The 7736-nt window shown below is 38.6% G+C and overlaps 1 protein-coding gene across 1 annotated transcript in view; it reads right to left on the reverse strand.

Moving 5' to 3' along the window:
* Positions 1-7279, reverse strand: part of htr4 (5-hydroxytryptamine receptor 4) — a 35510-nt gene extending 28231 nt beyond the window's left edge. The window contains exon 1 of the mRNA XM_067247629.1: positions 7223-7279. The gene's annotated coding sequence lies outside the window, so the exon portion shown is untranslated. The remainder of the gene's footprint in view (positions 1-7222) is intronic.
* Positions 7280-7736: the final 457 nt, after the last annotated feature.

Genomic DNA, 7736 nt, shown 5'->3' on the forward strand with positions numbered 1-7736 from the left:
TTTCACTGACCACCTTCCATGTGAATGTCAAGTTATGTAGCATCCCAACCCAAGCGTTGTACCAAGAGAGAATCACTGGTGTTGTTTCTAACTCTAACTCTGTTACTGTACGTACAGTATGGTTAGGGAATGCAGGGTCAAAGGGTTTTCAACTGTTTAATATTTACTGAAATAACACTAAGCAATTTTTAATGGCCTAAAGAGAAAAGTAGAACTGGTAATTACATTATTAATAGTATATACAAATATAATAGTATTGATCTAAAATAATAAATTAAATAATAATAATACCAATACATACAACAACAAGAACAAATGCCATATAATAGTTCTTAAGCATTTTAGACTATGAATGACAGTGTCAAAATGTTTCATGACACCAGATTTATTGGACAAACTAAACTTTGGCAGGTTTTAAACCTGCCAAAGTCAGGTGGCTGAGCGGTTAGGGAATTGGGCTAGTAATCTGAAGGTTGCCAGTTTGATTCTTGGCTGTGTCAAATGACGTTGTGTCCTTGGGCAAGGCACTTCACCCAACTTGCCTCGGGGGGAATGTCCCTGTACTTACTGTAAGTCGCTCTGGATAAGAGCGTCTGCTAAATGACTAAATGTAAACAAATGGGTTGGAAATTGGATTCCAAACCTCTCTGTAAAGCAAACATTCATTCTGAAGTGATCACAGGACATTTAGAAAGATCATTAACAGCCCTTGCGGCTATTATTTGATAGTGACTCATCTGTTGATAGAACCAACTGCAAGACCAATAAAATAATGCAATGGACTTTTTGAGAAGAGGGCTCTGTATTCTGAGTCAGAGCCTTAAAAATTATTTAGCCAACATTATAAATGTCAAACTGAGTGTCTAGATGTAGATAAGACACAAGGCTAAAATTAGATACCCTAGATGAAGACACATGATCTAGCAAACACCGAAGATGGGGCTATAGCAGATCCAGTAATTTACAGTTACAAACCATAGAGATCTCCAAACTCAAATATAAGATTATTGATCACACAGGCCTATTTGATCGTCTTTCACTGTGTGTATTTTTTTAAACAATTTATTTCTGATTGTTTTGGTCCTAAAATGAGTTAATTAACTCTTTTGTTGAGGAAAATTTAAAACAACCTTTTTAAAACATAAACGACAGGGAGGCCTTATTCTGACATGGTTTGAGTCCACATGTCTGCTTACAGAGGGTCAATGCAAATCAATACAAAGTTTTCCAAGAGATAAACATTATCTTATCATGAAGCGTATCCATCCGGATGGGAGTGGTTTCTTCCAGGATGACAGTGCCCTAACCTCATCCACATGGGAAAAACATTTTGGTAAATCATAGCTATGGCTCCGTCAAAACTTTAAAAGCTGTCATCTGTAAAGATGCAAGGAATGTTGGAGTGATCAGCAGAATATTGGTCCTCCTGTAAAATGTCATCATGGGTTTATTGCTCTATGAGATGTTCAGTTTTATTCTATTCCAACTACTCAAAGCTATTGTAGTAAAAAATAAAAATAAAAAATATCTACAAAAATGAAATAATAAAAAAATAATAAAAATGATTAGACAAGGGCTAGCTCCTTGGCTAGCGAGTGTAGGAAAGTTGGAACCATAGTCCAATAAAATATGAAAAAGGTTTTGTTCCACTTGATCGTTGCCACCAAGGCCTTTAAACAGACAATATACTGACAGCCATCAGAAAGTCTACCTTTAAGACAGCCTTTTTCAATCCTGGTCCTTGTGCCTACCTGTCCTGCATGTTTTCTATGTTTCCCTGCTCCAACACACCTGATCCAAATTAATGGGTCATTATCAGGCATCTACCAATCTCGATAATGACCTATTCATCTGAATCAGGTGCGTTGGAACCTGATTCAAATCCTGAACCAGGATTGAGAACTAATGCTAATCCATCTTTTCAATGTTGAAAGTCATACTGTCTCTAGCAGTCACTAACATAGGTATAATGTGCCACTCTGTTAAATTTAATAAAGAATTTTCAGAAAGCATTTTCAGTATTAAAAATAATTTGTTTCTTATTGCACATATAAAACAAATCTTAAGAATGCTATGTTCATGACTGGGGGATATTGTACAAGTATTTTTTGTCTAGTTCAAGGATTGATCAATGACAGTAGACTGGCATGCCAGACTGGTGCAATAAAGAAACTTTTACACCTGCCAGGGTAAACTATGATGGTTTCTCACTTGCCTTCCATGGTGAGTCAATATGTTCAGTGTTTGTCTAAGTGCTGGACCTAGAAGGAGTTCTGTAAGTCAGTGGAATTTTTGTTTTTTCTTCCCCTCCGCTCTCTTCTGAGCCTCCTGTGCAAACTTATACAAATCATCCAACTGAGCCCAGCTCAGCAGGGAGGACCTGTGATTGATTATAGAGAAACTTCTCTGCCTGGTTTGTGTGAAATGCACTTTCCACTTCCGTGTGGACTGTAAGACGTTCGCAAAAACACAGAAAAGCATCAGGGACATTTCTATAGCCCAACTGGGGGTAAAGTAAAGGACTGAGTTGGGGGTCCCAGTGGGACCAATGGAGGTGTGTGTGTGTGTGTGTGCGCAAGCGCGTATGTGTATGTAGAGAGATAGAGTCTCACTCTATCTCTCTACATACACATACGCGAGAGAGTGAGTGAGTGTGTGTGTGTGTGTGTGTGTGTGAGAGAGAGAGAGAGAGAGAGAGAGAGAGAGAGAGAGAGAGAGAGAGAGAGAGAGAGAGAGAGAGAGAGAGAGAGAGAGAGAGAGAGAGAGAGAGAGAGAGAGAGAGACAGACAGACAGACAGACAGACAGACAGAGAGTGCTTGAGTGTAAGTGGATATAGTCCCGCCAAATAAGGGTTGCTATAGGCACCTGGCCACTGGCTCACAATTAGAGCCTTTAGGAACTTTTGGCCATGAAGCATAATATTTCTATCACTCTCAGTCAAAGACTTGATGAAATGATGTCTGTAAAAGGAGGCTACATTCCTAAAACCACTTTAAGGCATAGCCATATCTCTTATATCTCTTACTTTCACTTTTAGTTCAGAGGAAAATGATAAAAATACAATATATCATTTTCTAGATACACCCATAAATTGAAAAACAATTTTATCCATAAATTGTAAAGCAAAATATCAAGATGAGAAACAAGTTGATTGATGATTGCAATTGCCATATCTAAGGATTTAATACCACCCACACATATTAACATAAACCTCTTCAGTGCAAAATAGACCTTCACTACCCAAACAGGGTAATACGCATGATTCACAAGAAGACAAATGTATATGTTTTATATTCATACTTTTGAACATCAGCTTGAGAACTGAACAACTCCTGAAAGAGGTTGTGTGTACACCTTTTCCAGGGAACCACAATCGTTTGTGGTTCCAGGGAAGTAGTTGGCAGTTCATCCTAATCTCACAGCACCTGAGCTCGTCTGAGGCACGATGCAGAAGTTATCTTTCATTTAACTTGTTTACTGTAACTACATAACCAGTGGTGCGAATAAGATGATCCAGATGTCTGAAATATTGTCTTTTAAGTTGTCTTTACCTACAGACAAAACGTACAGGATTTAACTTTCATATTGTCCGTTATTTTACCAGGAATACAGACATCAGACATCCACTGCCAACTAGAATCTGACCAAAAAAGGCCCAAACATTCCCTGGTTAGACTAAGTCCACCAAAGGCTACTGGTCCCAATTCTTTTGGGACAGTTCTTTGTAGTATAAACACAAACGTCTAAGATTCTGAGCCGGACACCGGAGTCAAGAGTGCCAGTGGAAATGTACCATTTCATTTTCATCTTGAAGCAGTAGGCATGTTGATGTGCTAGCCCATAACATAAGGAACGCCTTAACATTCCAGACACTTATAAACTGGAGATTTCTTTAGTGGAGTCCAGCTCAGACAGAGCACAATAAATTTGGAGGTAAGAGCATAGTCTTAAGTGTGTCTGTTAGTATGCTAACGGGAGTGTGTGTGTTTGTCTGTGCAGTGTGTGTGTGTGTTTTGGGGGTGTACAGGCTGAGTGGTGTCTGAATTTAAACAGAGGCGAGCTAAATGGGATAAATGTGGAAGCAGAAGCTCTCTGTGACAGGATTTGTCTTTCAACCAGCAGACTGTCTGTCACTCTGTTACTTTAAATTCTTTACTTTATTTAACAGCCATTTAGTCACCATAACATGTTTTTTATTTCAGTCAGTGTTACTATAATGCAAATAATGTTTCACTAAACACAAAATATGGCCAAATATTAATCATTAAACTACCATGTAACTACATATCACTACCTCATTTGTAACAATATTGTAGTTACATAGGAACAGATATGTAGTTACACTTCATTATAGTTTAGCAGTACTTAACACTAGTAACACTTGGTTTGTGGGTGGTTGGGATTTCCAGAGTTAAGTGGATGGTCACATTGATCTTGTTTTGGTAATACAACCTTCAATAGCCCGTTTACAACATCCACTTACCCCTTTTTCCCTTCATCCATGTGGTGCTTTATTGTGCCTCTACCATTTATTTACATATAAAATCCTATGTACCTCCAACGTTTATACTACAGGAATCACTAGTTACATGATAGATAACGTAACATATAAAGTGTTGCCCAAAATCTAAATTCAAATATTGATTTTGTATTGTGAGAATTCAATGGGTTTTACAGAGGGGCCTGTTGATGACCTAGTAAGGACCTTTACCTTTTGGCTCATCTTCCTCTGTTGAATTAAATTTACATTTGTCACCATAGAAGTTTGAAGTTGGTGTCTGGGGTGGGGGGAGAGGTGTGATTGATAAATTTATATTGTACAGAGAGATAATTAGTTTCCACTCACAAGGCACATCAGAGTAACACTTGGCCATCAGGGTCAACAATTTCAAGCAAACTGTTAACGTTGTCCCCCTTAAAGCACCTACAATAAAAAAAAATCCATATGATATTCTAAATAGGCTGTTTTTCACACGTTTGTTGACCTTGGTTTGCATTGGTGCTGACATGCAAGTCAGACAAGCCAACACTGTCTTGGCGCTGTTGGTTTCCATTAACAAGCTGTCTGGCTGCTACAGACTGCTACCAAATATGTCCACCATCCCAACCCCTTGCCTAATGTAAGAAACTGTGATTTTCAAACATCTCAGATTTTTCAGAAATGACTGTACTGTTTTCTCTGAGAGAATACAACAGTGTTAATGTAGGTGACCATACTGGGTTGGATTCTTAATTTGTATTTATTTGAAGAACCTCTCAGCTTTGATCAAGCTCATCCACCAAGGTGAGCATATTCTCATTAATCTCACACATCAAAGAGTTTCAGGAGCCCTGTGTCTGATTATGTCCACTGTAACATCAACACCTCCAATTATCACAGAGGAATTCCACCATCATACCGGAGTCAAGAGTTTTTGAAAGAGTTTGAATACAATGGTGCTAGCAACACACCTGAGGCTATTTTACCTCAAATGTGAGTCATAGAAGATCGTCGAGGAGTGTTTGAAAGGGTCAGAACTCAGTAAAATGAACACCGTCACAGACGCTGTTTTCATCTTTTCTGTTAAGGTGTGTGTGTATATATATATATATATATATAGAGAGAGAGAGAGAGAGAGAGAGAGAGAGAGAGAGAGAGAGAGAGAGAGAGGGGTGGTTTGGCCAGTGATTCTACCATCCTCCTAATGCAGTGTGGGGCTATTGATCTCATTAAAAAGGCTCTGACTCCATTCCGTGTCATCCATAACGATACATCCCCTCCACTGCCTCAGCCGCCTGGCAAAACCTTATTGACAACTGGCTTGTTCGAATGTTGCGTAAGCTTTACTTCGACCAGGCAGCAGGCAGGCTACTCAGCTCAGCTCACTCAGAAGAGGTCACAGACAGTTTGTCTCACTCTGCTAGTATACAGTATATGAAGTATTTACACTTAATTCTATATATGGCCTTAACATGCTAGGTATGAGGTAGATGTGTCACTTCTGGAGAGTGTTTACATTTACATTTAGTCATTTAGCAGACGCTCTTATCCAGAGTGACTTACAGTAAGTACAGGGACATTCCCCCCGAAGCAAGTAGGGTGAAATGCCTTGCCCAAGGACACAACGTCATTTGGCACGGCCGGGAATCGAACTGGCAACCTTCAGATTACTAGCCCGACTCCCTCACCGCTCAGCCACCTGACTCCCATGTGTTTACACAATTAGCCTAATAATATTTGTACCAGACAAACAAGTAATGAACTACCAAACTTTACAGTAGCGAGTATTCATTTGTGTGCCCAGGGCTGGTAGGTGAAATTTAAAACAGGTAAGTTAAAGCTGACACAAGTCCCAGTGGGTTAGCTGGTTATACATGACTTATAGATAGGGTTTGTGGTTGAGGTAGTTAAGTGGGGTTTGGATGCATGTGATGAGTGGTATTTATACATTTCTGTCAATTTAAATAAATGCCTTGTGTTTAAGTTATGTGTAACTTTACAGTTACCTAGCAGTTCAACATACATAGCTGACTTGACTTTTGCCATGTTTGCTGACACTAAACTGTGATCCATAGCACTAGTACTGCTGAGAAATGCACACTCTGAAAATCTGCTTTCTCTATAGTGATGCTGAATAATAAAAAAGCAGATAAAGTGATAAAAAAATAAAAGAAATATCAGAGACAAAACTTTGTAAGTGGCAGGCCAAGTTCCAGTCATTGTATTATGTGTATACAACATTAAGCAAAGCACACTGTCACATTTTGATTGCTCCATATAGTCCACGGAGCCAGGAAATCACATCATTTTGAAAATTAAAAGATATAAAGAATGTTAACGGTAAAGCTTTTTCTCAATTCATCCAATTATCCTATGCATACGTGAGGTTAGTATAGTATGCAAGTATAAGTCTTTATAATACATATGTACCACACATATCACAAATAAGAAAAAGGGTGACAGAATTTACTGTGTGCAGTAATAGCAGTTCTGAGATAATCTCAAAAGTCTCGTGCTTTGAGAGAAAATTGCAACGCTGATTTATATAGGCTATATTTTTGTAACCACAAAAATATATTTCCTTAAAGCTAAATGTGCAGTAGGCTACACCATTTTTTCTTTATCCCATTCCAATAGATTACACTTTATTCAAGTTTGTATGTGGAATATAGTAATACTCACAGGTTACTTTACAATATGCATATTATACCCAACATACTGCAAGACTATAATAAACTTACCATTTCCAAGTGTAAACGCCGGGTCCTAAAACCATGTTACGTTTCTATATCCCCATGAGTCGTCAGCTTCTCGACTTGTGACAAAATGCTCTAATCATACCTGAATACTATTAACTGAATAGAATGTAGTCAATAAAATTCTTATTTCACGAATCGCAATAATTTCCCATTTTAAGCCTCGAGCGCAGTCCGCAGTTTAAACACGCATGGAAAGGGATGGAAGCTTTGGTGCGCGTGTCTACACCGTGCGCTGTGTGTGGTTATAGAAAAGCATAGCGACTACGGAGCCCTCGATGTTCCCTTCAAACTCTGTCTTGAAGTCCCTCCTCTTTGAACCACAACCATTGATACGATTTATGAAACGCTTGGCCGTATGTTTCTTCTCACACACCGATAATTCGTACAGGATTTAATTGAACAAATACTCTTGAATAGATAAAACTGACAACTGCTCAATTGTCCTAGTTTATTCAAAGTAGATACTGCAGCCAAACGACTATAATGTCAAACTATT

Source organism: Osmerus mordax, chromosome 12 (genome assembly GCF_038355195.1).
Source record: "Osmerus mordax isolate fOsmMor3 chromosome 12, fOsmMor3.pri, whole genome shotgun sequence".
Taxonomy (NCBI): Eukaryota; Metazoa; Chordata; class Actinopteri; order Osmeriformes; family Osmeridae; genus Osmerus; species Osmerus mordax.